The sequence below is a fragment of the Aotus nancymaae genome, unplaced genomic scaffold (assembly GCF_030222135.1).
Source record: "Aotus nancymaae isolate 86718 unplaced genomic scaffold, 86718_ANA_hifiasm-v0.15.2.pri h1tg000007l, whole genome shotgun sequence".
Lineage (NCBI taxonomy): Eukaryota > Metazoa > Chordata > Mammalia > Primates > Aotidae > Aotus > Aotus nancymaae.
This window is the reverse complement of record NW_026988418.1, coordinates 56,183,252-56,196,062: the sequence shown is the minus strand read 5'-3', so window position 1 is coordinate 56,196,062 and position 12,811 is coordinate 56,183,252. Positions and strand designations below refer to the sequence as shown.

The 12,811-nt window shown below is 52.0% G+C and overlaps 1 long non-coding RNA gene across 1 annotated transcript; it reads right to left on the bottom strand.

The window, feature by feature from the left end:
* Positions 1-8,898: 8,898 nt before the first annotated feature.
* On the bottom strand, positions 8,899-9,971 carry LOC110568972 (uncharacterized). The gene is made up of 2 exons (XR_002479123.2): positions 9,856-9,971; positions 8,899-9,458 (listed from the first exon to the last, which is right to left on the bottom strand). It is a non-coding gene; the product is annotated as an uncharacterized LOC110568972 (long non-coding RNA).
* Positions 9,972-12,811: the final 2,840 nt, after the last annotated feature.

Here is a 12,811-nt window from a genome sequence, read left to right as displayed (position 1 = left end):
CCAACTTTTTGCCCTGAGTGGATCCTGCAGGCGATCCACCCTGAAATTATTCCATTTCAGGTCTGTTTTAGGCCTGAAACTGATTGACAAAGACCAAGCAAGATGTCTGCCGTCACTACTCCCTGCAGGTCCCTGAAAAGGAAGCGAAGGTTATTAGGTACCCGGGAAGTCTGAGGAGCCCTGGGGTGTCACAGGCTACCTGCAGGGGCTTACGGGGAAGTGGAGGTCCAGGCCTGTTCTTGGCAGGGCAGAAGCTAGAAAGAGAAAGGCAGTGCAGTAACTGTTCACCTAAAACTAACCATGTCGAGATATTTTGATTTTTCAAAGGAAGAGTAGAGTCATGCGGCATCAGATGAGAGTCATAAACACTAATAGGCATTTCCAGAAATGGAGCGCCCTCATCCTCCACATATTGTCTTTTCCTCCCGTTACCCCGCGCTGAATAGCACCTTAAACACCACTGCTAATGCCTCAATACCAAGATGAACCACCAGCCGGCTTTGATTTTGGAGTTTTGAGTAAGTAATTGAAAACAAAGTTAAAAATAGTTGGCCAGTGGGACATATTAGGCTTCCCCTAAACACGTGGGCAGGACACCCTGTGGGAGAGAATTACAATGAATTCGCCCATCAAGATAGGTATAAAACATTATGAGGCGTCTATGGGGTGGGAAGAAACCTTCTAGACTGCAAGACGAGGTGGAGCCTAGTGACCAGACCCGGTTCACCTCCAAACTGTGTGGCCTTCCTTTCTGCAAGTCGATTAATGGCCCATGCCTCAGTTTCCCTATCCTCGGAGTAAAGGGCTTCCTAAAACTTTACAACTAAGCAAAGCAGGAAAGGTCATCGACCCTGGGGCTGGACAGACCTGAGATTTTATTTGTTGGGATCGAATCTTCTGGGAATGTGAGGCCAACGATTCCGTTTTTCACATGTTTTCCCAAATTGGCGCCCCAAAGGAAAAAACAAAACAAAACAAGAGCATGAAATGGGGCGGCATAACTGGTCTGGAACCCTCGGGCGTGGTGAGATGGTGAGAGGGAGTGGACTTCTGGAAACGCCTGCCCAACGCCAGTTCCGCGGGGCAGCCTGGGCCCAGTCTTGCGGACCGCACGCCCTTCGGTTGCTCAGGTCCGTTCAAGTCGCAGAGAGCTGCGGGACCCGCATAAGTCGTTAACCAACCACCCCCTCACACTTTTTTAAAAAATTAAAGTACGTGGGGGTGAAAGGTCTGTAATGATGTTTTTTTGTTTTCACGAAATAAAATCTTTTATTTTTATTTTTAACCAGCAGCGTGCCCATCCCTTGGTCCTTCCAGATGTTTGCAATAAAATCGCAGGTTTTGCCTTTGGGACTGGAAATAAAATTTCACGGCCTTCACCCTGTAATTATTCTCTTAGCTTGCCCTTCATAAATTTATCTGCTTTCTATCGGCACTGGGGCAAGAGGCGAGCGAAAAGGGGGGAAGCCCCAATTTTATATTTGTGACTATAAAAAAGCGCCACCCGGTTTCCTCGCCTTCGGCCGCCGCGGTGTGGCCGGCAGAGCCCGGCCCGGCGGGCCGCAAAATTACCCTATTGTTCGCTGACTTCGGTGTGCTCAGGAGCAGGGCCCCTCCACAAAGGGAGCCTTGTGTGGCCAGGCCCGAGGGGCCGCGCCCAAGAAGTGAGGAAATCCTGTTCCCCCAGGCCCAGCTTCTTTTTCCCCACGGCGTTTCGCACAACGCCGCAGCCCGACCTTGGTCTGCAGTGCGCGCCCGCCATGCAAGGCTCCAGCTCAGGCCCTGCCAGTCTTCGCAGGATGCAGGATGCAGGATGCAGGATGCCTACCTTCGAGCCTGAGCTGAGCCCACGGAGTGTGAGGGAGGAACCTGCCTCAGGTTACCGAGGCGGAAAGGCAGGCCTCGGGGCGACGTGAAGGGGCTCCCTGGGAAGCCCTCCAGGCCCTCATCTTGGCCTTACCTCCGCAGGGCTGGAAGGTAAAATTCTGCACTCTCAGGAGCTCGGGATTGCTTCGCAGCCACATAGACCCCAATCCAAAGCCAGCGAGTTTGGAGGCCCCAACGTGCACCCCGGAAAAGATATGGGTACATCAGCAACTACCATATACTTTTATAGGAAGCTAAGTACAAGCGTCATGCACGTGTCATGTGCAGCTACACAAAGCCATATGTCTATCCGGTGGCACTCACAGGCATGCATACACCTCCTACACCACAGGCGTTGTTGTATCCACGGACCTTTCTAGAATCAAACAGGAATGTGGAAAAAACACATATGCGGGTACACGGTGTCACACACAGGCACGTGGGGAAACATCCTGGCCCCACTCAATTGCCCTCAAGGTCTGCAGAAATCAACACGCATCCTTCCTGCTGCATCTCTTGCCCCCAATCCATGACTTTCCCGGGATCTCCCTGACTTCTTGAAGTTTAATTCATGTGGCTGTCCTGTACTTCCTCTCCTTTATCTGCAAGGGGTTACCTGCTTGGTCAAGGTCTCATAAGAAACAAAAGAAATGAAACATGAGGAGTACCCAGCTTTCAGCCCTCACTTCTCGAGAGAGCCACCCAGTTCTTGGGGGAGACTAGGACTTTTTCCAAAGCCCCAAGATCCTCGGTAGGGACTGTGAGACAGGACAGTGAGAAATGCTGGGGCCAGGTGGGAGAAGCAGGGGTTTGTCTTGCTTTCTTTTTAATCACGTGCAGCCCCTTTGCCCTTTAGTCAGCAGGCCTGAGGCCAAAAAAACAAAACTCGGGAGCTAGATGAGTTCTACACAGAATTCTTTCATGTACTTTCTGGTCAGGAACCCCAGTTTTACCAGGTTTACCCCCTAAATGTGACTCCATCTCTCGCTTCATGCTGGGTTTGCAGGTGCTTGGCTAAGCACGGTTCTCCCTTTAGTTTTTCCACTGAGAGGAAGAATTATCTAAAGCTCACATGAGAAGAGGCACCAGTAACCCTGCAGGCTAACACTGCAGCAACCCTGGGACATAAAGAGGGTGCCTCAGGTTTCTGCCAGGTGGCGGTGAGGAGGCTGAGGCTGGCAGAAAAGAGGCAGAGGAGAGGGGTCTCTAGCCCTGACATCTGTTGGGGCACAAGGACCAGCAGCTCAAGCCAGCTGAATTGAGGCATTAGGTATTTGATTTAATGATGAATTAGTTTTTCCAGAAGTGGTTGAATTTCATTTGTCGCTAATAAATGGCCGCCTATCAGCCAAATGCCCAAGGTGGAAATTCAAAAGCTTACCCAGTCCTGAGCCATCACCCAGAAAGATCCATATGTGGATTTTTACAGCCTCCTTACACTCAATCTCCCCTCCCCACTCCACCAGTGGAAATGGTCATTCAGGGAGAGTGGATGGTTATTCACTGGCTAGTCTCCATTATTCAAGGAGAGTGGAAAACCACTCTCCACACCAGAACAACTGGGCAGCTCCCAGGTGGGGCTGGGGCATTAGATCCTGCCGAGGTCAGGGTAGCTGGAGCAGCTGGAATTGATCTTCCCTCTGCCCACAGCCTCAGCTGGAGTTGGAGGAGCTGGCAGAGTGTGAGCTAGCTCTTGGGAGGCTTTTCTGTGACTTTGGCCCATAACTCATGGGCTACCTCTTCTACCTGAAACCAAATCAAAGGGAATGGGAAGGAGTCCAGAACTCCTGAGTGGTATGTGTAGCATCCCTGGTGACACCAAAACTAGCCAGACTAAGGTGATTACCAAGATCAGACACATAGTTGCCCCCAAACGAGCCCTCCAAATGGTTGAAGTAAATTAGTAGATATAGATTGATATATATAATTTTAAAATGTTGTTTTATAACCTGACCATACTTTCAGACCAGAGACACATACGTGGGTGTCTGCTGAGAGGCAACCATTGCCAGAGTCCCTTGAGCTGCTGCTGGGGAAGAGTTCGGGCAAAACAGTCCCACTGCTGGTCCCGTTGAAACAGCCACAAGAGGTATTGCACTCTGGCCCACTGCCAGGTACCCCGGGAAGCCAGCGGAGAGGAAAGCTGTCCATCTGTAACCAAGAAAAATGCTTAATTCACATACTTTCCAAGGGTTTCGTAAGACAGCCTACAAATCTAGGCGAATGAAGGAATTTCCAAAATGTAACGATTCATGAATCCATCTTCTAATTATCAATGATATCTGTGGCATTAGAGGCCTGCGAGGCTTGAGGACTCTTCAGGGGAGGCAAGGGCCAGTGGCACTATGGTGGATGGAGGCTTCACTAACACCCAATATGACTATCCTTGGCCGCCTTTACCACAGGAAATGAGAACTGAGCCAGCTCAGAAAGCAGCAGAAAGTGTTTGCTATCCAGAGGCCTCTCCTTCCAGAAGAGGCAGAGAGAAACAAAGTAAGTGTTTATTTCCACAGCCTTCTCTTGTCACCAGGTTTCATTCTGCATCCTCTCTTTCTGGTCTGCACCAATTAAGAAGAGCTAGTATTTACTGGGCTTTTTACTCCATGCCTGAGCCCGTGCTAAGTGCTCTACATGGAGTTGTGTCATCCGCTTCAAGCTCTACAAGCCAAGAACTAGGATTACCAGCCCCATTTTACACATGAGAAAACTGAGGTGCAGAGGAGTGAGGCGGCTTGGCAAAGATCTCACAGCTTTTAATGCAGGTAAAATTCTGAAAAAACTCTAGGGCTGGAATTCTTAGCGCCTCTACCCTCAGCCCTTCTCTGTGCACACCTAGGCTCTCTCTGGTTGCAACTGACTTGAGTAACTTAGCAGGGAAAGATGGAGCCCTGATGGAACTGTCTTACAATGGCCAAAAAATCTTGCCTGCCCCGATCTAAAATACACGTGAGAGGCCTTCAAAGCATCCTTTCCAGCAAGGAGATGATGGGGCAGGGTCCTGCACTTTGACATTACTCAAAGCACAGCCCAGCCAGGTGCCCAACAGAACACGTATCACTGCAGGAGCCACAGCGGTTGCTTCTGGGAAGGGATCCTGGAGGCAGTCGCCTAGAACTAGGGGCAGTCAACTGGGATCATGCTGCTAAGCTCTTATTCTGCTCAGCGGTCCCCAATGTTCACCTCAGACCAGACCTTGGACAGCCTTCTCTCTCGGTCTCCAGTCAGCTTGGGCTCAAAAGCATCCGCCTTTGCACGGCTTTTACCCTTTATTGGCTCAACCCCAAAGCCACCTGTTCTCTGAAGGCTTCCGGACCTTTAACCCCACCCACCAGTAATCTCTTGGCTGAGGATCCCCCACCACTTGTAGGCTGGTAACAGCAATTATGTCTTAAGTAGAATTTGCCCTCACAGTGGTGGTCTGTAGCCAGTGCCAAGCCGACCATCTCCACATGCCAGTTGGGAGCTCCCTGAGGATAAGGTGTGTCAATACAGCATGGGAGCTATCTCCATCACTCTGTGATGGCCTCTAGTGTGACACAGCTGCCTATGGTGGGCCCTCAAATGTTTCCAAACTGAGTTTCCCCTCGCCCACCCCCAAACTCCACACACACACACACACACACACACACACACACAGGGCTCAACTCAGGGGTCCTCTGTTTATTTTAATCGTCATCCCTACACCTCATATCCACTTGAAATGCAAATAAGAAATGGTCTTAAGGTTCCGAGCACTTATTGGTGTCAGTTATTTATTAGAGTAGCTGAGGACTTGTAAATCAGATTCCTCTTGAGAGAAAAAAGACAGGGAAACCTCACAGGTCCTTGGAACCAAGTGGAAGTGAGCAGCACCCCAGAGTTCACAGGAAAAACCTCAGCCTGGGAGAAAAAAGATTTTGGCTTAATTTGAAGGGCTCCTGTCAAGCCACAGACCAGCCTTGGGAAACACAGCTGGGAGAGAGAGAGAGAGACAGACTCACCATCAAAGTCCCCGCCCCACCCCTCAAAAGATGCACCTTGGCAGCGATGCTGCAAAATCCCTCTAGAACTCTGGGCTTAGAAGAGTTCCGGTTAGAGGAGTGAGTTTGGTCTTGTTTCAGCGCCTGGGTGGCTGCAGCTTCCTCCCCCGGCAGAGGCCACAGGTCTGGCTGTTTCCCACCCCTGGTCCAGACCCCTCCCACCTGCCCCAGCAAAGGCTGGCCAGGAGGGCCTCCTGGGCTGCCGGGAGTAAAGGAAGCTTTTGGGGGTGGAGGGGAAGAAGCTAGTCCCTGGGACACCCTGGACCAGGCCCCAACCCACTGCTTCCTGTGGGATCCAGAAGGGAATGGGAAGAGGGTGAAATGCAAGAAGACCTCCCCTCTTTACTCCTGCATTTTCCCCATTTTGGGTCTCTCAGTGGAATGTTGGCAGCCTCTTATCTTGAGCTACTTTTTCTCTCCCCTTGATGGCAAATCCAGTCTCACTGGCCGTCTTGCTCTGTGCAAACGCTTCATTAAAACTCTGAGGTAAGGTGGTGTTGCCCGAGTTTCCTTGGTGCAGATGTCCAGGCGACTGCCCTGTGCAGCTCCTGGATCTCCCCCAATCCTCCCTAATAACTCAGCCCCCTGGGGGAGCTTCCTCAGTGCTACAGATGCATTTTTTCACCCAGCCAGCTGACTGCGGCAGCCTCTCCTATCATCCAGGGACCCCCCCATTTGTCTTCTTTCCATCTATTTTTCCCGAATTTTTTAAACCTATGACTGGAAGCCCAGCTGGCACCTATCTCCCGGGGAAGACTGTGGGGAAGGCGAGTGAGTGGAAATGTTAGATGCTCAAAGGAAAGGTATGTGCAAGGTGGAGTCACCGAGACCCTCACCTGGGCCTCGGGCTCTGCGAGGCTCCTGAGGACTCTAACACCAGCTGCTCCTATTTTGCTGCCAGTTTCCCCACAGCACCCGCCACGGGCTCTCTCTAGGGCTGGAGATGCCGGTGGACAAGTGTCCTAGCAGCCTCTGTGGGCCTGAGGAATGTGGATTGCAGCCTTATGGAACGGAGAAAGGCTAACGAAACCTAGGCAAACATGACAGGGAATGGAAGAAGACAGAATTTAAGAAAAAAAGAAGGAGAGGAATGGAAAAAAGAAAAGGAATGGAGAAAGGAAAAAAGGGAAAGAAAAATAGAAGGAAAGTGGTTAGCACTGCCTCTCAGTTACTGAGACCCTGGCCACACCTCTGTCTGGGGCATGTATCAATGGCCCCCACCTTGGCCCATTTTCCCCAAGTAGCTGCGCACTGTCAGGATTTGAGGTACTAGCAGAGGACTAGGGGTTCTAGAATCTGTCTTCTGAGCAAGTCTATCACGTCACGTATAGCAGAGCCAGGGTGGCCCACTGCCTGGGATTTGAAGGCCTGGGCAAAGGGTTCCCAGCACAAAGCAGCCTCCTGAGGAGACTCGGAAGAGGGAGAGTGGGGGAAGGGAGGAAGGATGTGGCTGGAGGAACCAGCGTGCAGACTGAAGGCCAGGTAGGGGTGGGCCTCCTGAACTCCTTTCTCAAACACTGATGTGTTGGATACAGAGTGCCCTGGGCAGCCAGAGAGCAAAGAGAAGACATCTCAGAGTGTAGAAAGTGAATGTAGTTATCAGGAGAAAGGGCTAAGAGGCTGAGGACCCCAGGAAGTGGAAGATCCAGCAGGGCCGGGAGCAGTGGGAGTTTGGCCAGGTTGACCCAGGCACAGAAGGGAGGGGACCTTGGGTTTAGCGAGAGGGTGGGAGAAATTAGTGGGAAGCCGAGATGTTTGGCGCTTTAAGTAGTTAATATTTTCCCAAATCTTAATCCAATTTGAGGTTATTAGGCAAAGTGCTGAGAAAGGTTGCACATCAGACTTATTCCAGTAAATCTCTGTGCTCTGAGTGGCGGGAAAGACTAGCGAGAACTAGCTAATATTGGCCCTCCACTCACTGAGTCTGAGGCTGCCCCCACCCCTCCACTATTAGGGAAGAGGGTGCAGGGCTTTTGAGTTTTCCTCTCCAAGGCAGCAGATGGTTTTCTCTCTGAGCTCCTCTCCCCTCTCTTCAATTCACTTCCCCAAACTGGAGCCTCAGCCTTGACTTTTCCCTCCTGAGTTCCCCAAGCCCCCACCGTAAGCCCAGCAACTCTTAGTCAAAGACAAATAAAGCCCAGCTTCCTGCCCAGGGTAAAACTGGTCGACTGGTTCCCCGGTGGAGGGGGAGAGGGAGAGGAGACAGAGAGAGAGGGAGGAGGGAGGGTTGGAGGGGAGAGAAAGAGAGAGAGAGAGAACAAAAAACAACCAAAGTTGGTGGCGGGGGTGGGGGGGCCGGGTGCGGTGCAGAAACCTGGCGAAGAGGAAGGCGATGCGAACTGCAAACCCGGGGAAACAGACGTGCACGGTGCCGTCGCCTCGCCCCGGCACAGCCTAGACAGCCGCTCTTCATCTCTGTGCCCGCGGAATTGCATTATTTTCTCCCCGGTCCAATCATCGTTTTACAGGAAAAAAATTAAAGAAATATAAATTGCTGCCTTGCAAGATCAAAGTGCCGATTTCTGGTGCATCTGGAGGAGCGGAGAGATGGGGAGGAAAGACGGGGGGAGTGACGCAGTCCAGGTTGCCCAACTCCAAAGTGTTCTCAACAGTGCATTTTGCAGGGTGCGCAGCGGAGAAGGGCATAGCTTCAGAGCTTGTGAAGAAACCTTGCCTTGACCATTTCTGCGCGCCCCCAAGGGACTCAGAACCCTGAGGCTCTTCTAGAGACACCGACTTGCCCAGCTCGCGGGGTGTACATGGTGAGGAAAATAATGAGGGGGGCTGATCCGGATCTGTAGAATCACCAAATACACACCAATAAACCGTGAAGAAGCCACAAAGTCGCCATTCCCCTACTCTAGCTCAAAGCTAGAAGACTAGCTGAAGGCTCCTGGTCAATTTTCCCTGCTCTCAGGCTAGCTGTTCTACCGGAAGGACTGGGGATATTCAGATTACTTGGGAGACCTAGATCAGCACCACGTTTTCCAGGCAGAGGTTAGCGGGGTTCTTAATTGTGGAATTGCTTCCTTGTGACCTGGCCACGTGGGGGACTACATAGGCCTGGTACGTGAGGCCACAGTTCCCTCCGTCCTCATTGCGCTTTCCGTAATCGAGGAGCGGATAGATGCGGACCAAGCAAAGGACTCAAAAGTGTAGCTGGGACTCCCACGCCGGAAGCCTGGAGAGGCGCGCTCCGAGTTCGCAGGGCTTGGGAGTTTTTTTTTTTTTTTTTTGCGGCAGAAGAAGCTGAATCTAGGGGCTGAGTCCCCGGGAGGGGCTGGCCGCCTCTAAGCTTTCGCCAGGAGATTATCTTGGAGCCAAGCGGCCGAGATGGAGGGTTCTTTCTGCGGAACCTGTCTCTGGAGTGAGATGCGCAAGGGGACCGCCACGTCCTCACCGCGCTCCCAGCGCCCTTTGGGGCGGGTCCTGGGACAAGCCGGAGGACTAGGCTTCTCCCAGAGCGCCGCCGTCTTTCCAGGAAAGACCCAAGTGCGCGACGTCAGCCCGCTTGCCCTTCATCTGAATTGTCCTTATGTGGCCATTTCTGTTTTAAATTTAAATTTTTTTCCACTAAAGAAGGATGGGTTAAAGCAGCTGAGAGCGCGCCTGCTCTTTCCTGCCCTGAGTTCTACATCTCCCTAGCCGCCCACCGGACTGCATCTCCGATCTGGGAGCTATCCCCACCTTGGAAGGGTGGGCAACAGTGTTATTCTGGTTTCCAGATAAGGAAACCAACGTCGCTACCACTTGACGTTAAATGGTCCCAGGTTCCTGAGCCGCAAAGCTAGGACCATTACCTAGGTCACCTAAAAATTTATGTCCTTTCCGCTCCCCCGAGGGTGATTCTTTGCCAGCCTCGCAGGCCCTTCTCCCACCCGTCATTCGAAGTCCTCGACCCCGGGGCAGGCCCTACAGCTCTGCGCTGGCCTGCGCGCACCGCCCTCACCGTGCGCGCCAGGCATCTCACCTCAGCCAGGCAGGTGCAGAGGTGACGGGCGCGGCAGCCGCGGTTCGTCCGGCCGAGGGGCAGGAGTAGGCTGGCCTCCTCCTTCTGCTGCCCGGCGGCTGAGGGGGCAGGGGAGGGAGAACAGGGCTCGGAAACTGCCGTCAGCGGGTCCCGGCCCCGCCTCCGGAACACAACGTCCAGGAAACCTCAGAACTTTCTATTGTCTGAAAAGCTTCACTGAATAAATTGTCCCTAAAACTATAGAGCTGCGAAGAGCCGATCCGGGCAGGTTCTAGTGCGGCCCTGTGCCCCAGAGCCTGCCTGCCAGAAAGTGTTACCGGAAGCCCCCCCACGGTCAGGACTACGGAGGAGAGAGGAGTTCGGTGCCTTAGTGCCGCCCTGCGACGCCCCCGGAGCAGGGGGATCCAGGCCCAAACCCGTGGGTTCCGAAAGGGCAAGGGATCAGAGTCAGGCATAGGCGGGCGCTTATAGAAAGCGCGTCTTTCTTGAAATCTCCTGCCAGGGTACCCAACCCCAGGGCCAGGGTTCCTGGCGTTTCCAGGAGAGACTGAATTTGTCAGGATTCCCCTCTCCGGAAGGTGGCTTTTCGTGAAGTTTCACCCTTCCTGGTCTGCACAGAAGTCAGTCTCTCTCTCTCTCTCTCTCTCTCTCTCTCTCTCTCTCTCACACACACACACACACACACACACACACACCACCCTTAAGCCCCCAACCCCCACACTCGGGTGCCTCTCAGGAAACACCCGCACATGGGTGTGGACCAGTAGACTCACTGGGCCATTGACTCACGACCTAACCAAGCACAAGTCTCTTAATTGCAGAGACCACATTCCTCTTTTGTCAAACTGGGGTGATCAGGGAAGCCTAATGGTTCCTGGGATTGGTCAACTATGCTGGCTGGGTGCGCATTTAGAGTACATCTGACATGCATGGACATCTATATTTGAATCCCACCACCTGAGCCCCGCTAGCACCAGCGCACAGACTTACACTGTCTTTCTGTCCCTCCGGCTACTTTCCCTGCTTGCTGTTTCTGCTGGGTGATTAACGACCCCAAATAGTGTAAGGAATTCTACTTCTCAAGCTCAGCATTTTCAATTCCTTAATTTGTCCCTGGGTGACTGTTAGCGATTGTGGCTGTAGATCACATGGGGCGGGCCAGTTAGAATGAGCAGCTGATTCAACACTGTTGAGTTGGGGTTTGGTTTCGTTTTTTTAAAGGCAACTCCGAAAGTAGCCCCTAGAGAACTTCAAGAAGGCAGCAGGCTGCAGGCTGCGGAGGTCCCCGCGCTAAGATGCCTTTGGGTTGTCACCACTCCGGTTCTTTATAAACAGTAAAGTGCTAGCAAATAGCGAAGCCCTTCTGGGCCATAGCCTGTGAGGTGGGTGGGGCAGGCAGGTGAAAAAACTGAGGCTCACAGGTTTCCTGCTTCAAATCAGACGTCTCACTGAGTGAACTGCAAGTTCTGGGTTTCCTGTTTCCCATGTGGATCCTGGGGTATGTTTTCCTGGGGGCCGATGGGGAGCATACTGGGAAAAGGAGAAGGTACTCATAGCAGAACTGCTCCAGAGACAACCACAGTTTGACTTTTTTGTGGTTGTTTTTGTTAGAAACAAGTTAGATTCCTCTCCATTGTCCCACCTCTCCCCTACACACTCTGAGTCCTGATCATTGTTCTATCTCATTTAAAAAAGGAATATTGTTCTTCTGGAGGGGCTGGGTGTGAGATCTGAAACATTTCAGTTTGCCTTAACAGCTGCTACTATGTTTTCTTTTTTTGTGGGGGGGGGGCTTTAAGTGGAGCTTTTAAAATAGTTTTCTGTCCCCATCACCCTTCTGATTAAGCAGGCAGTGACTCTGGGGCCAAAGCCTGTAGAGATGACTCCCTGCATGGACTTCTGGGACTCCCAAAGTATAAGGAGGAGTATGAGAGGAGAGGTCGGGAAAGGAAGAGGAGAGTAGAGGAGAAAGAGAAAGGGAAGAGTCTTTATTTGTCCTGTTTACTTGGTTCTTTAGGCTGCAGGAGACTGATTCTACTCTGAGGGGGGAGGAATTAGTTCCTTCCCTCCCCTGCAGTAACTGGGGGACTCCTAGCTGCTCCTTCCAGCCCACTATCCCTTACAAAGGGTCAAAAAGGGTCTGGGCTGGGAGGGGTGGCCTATGCCTGTAAGCTCAGAACTTTGGCAAGCCGAAGCAGAGGATCACCTGAGGCCAGGAGTTAGAGACCAGCCTGGCCAACATGGTAAAACCCCACTCTACTAAAAATACAAAAATTAACTGAGCATGGTGGCAGGCGCCTGTAATCCCAGCTACTTGGGAGGCTGAGGCACGAGAATCACTTGAACCCAGGAGACGGAGGTTGCAGTGAGCCAAGACTGTGCCATTGCACTCCAGCCTGGGCAAAAAGCTAAACTCCTAAAAAAAAAAAAAAAAAAAAAAAAAAAAAAAAAAAAGGTCTGGGCAAGGTGGGGAAGAAGAGGGTATCGGCATCCTCTAGGTGGCAGCAGGCAGACCTGACTAGGGTCTAGAAGAAGACCCTCCAGCTCCCTCAAAGGGATGAAGACCTGGGGTCTTCCGGGTGGCAAGACTGAGACCCACTAAGCTCCAAAGTCCTGGCACTGAACTCTTCTCTCTGAGGTGCGAGGTGTGTCGTTTCTGAAGTCAAATTATTGTGATTAAATGCATGCTTTTGTAAAGCACACACACACAGACTATGAGACTAGTCTTAGAGTGAGAAGGGTGACTTCTGTCCTTTCTGGAAGTGGCAATCCTCTCCCAAATTAAGACCCTAAGCTTTCCTGAGAACTTCAGGAAATGCTTCAGGAAAGCATTTCCACTCTGTGAAAATGCTGACTGAGGCTGGGGTGGGCTAACAGGGGTAACCTGCCTGTCTGCAGGCCTGTGAAACCCAATCAGTATACCTCCTAGAGAGAGTTTAAAGGAATGTACGGGTGT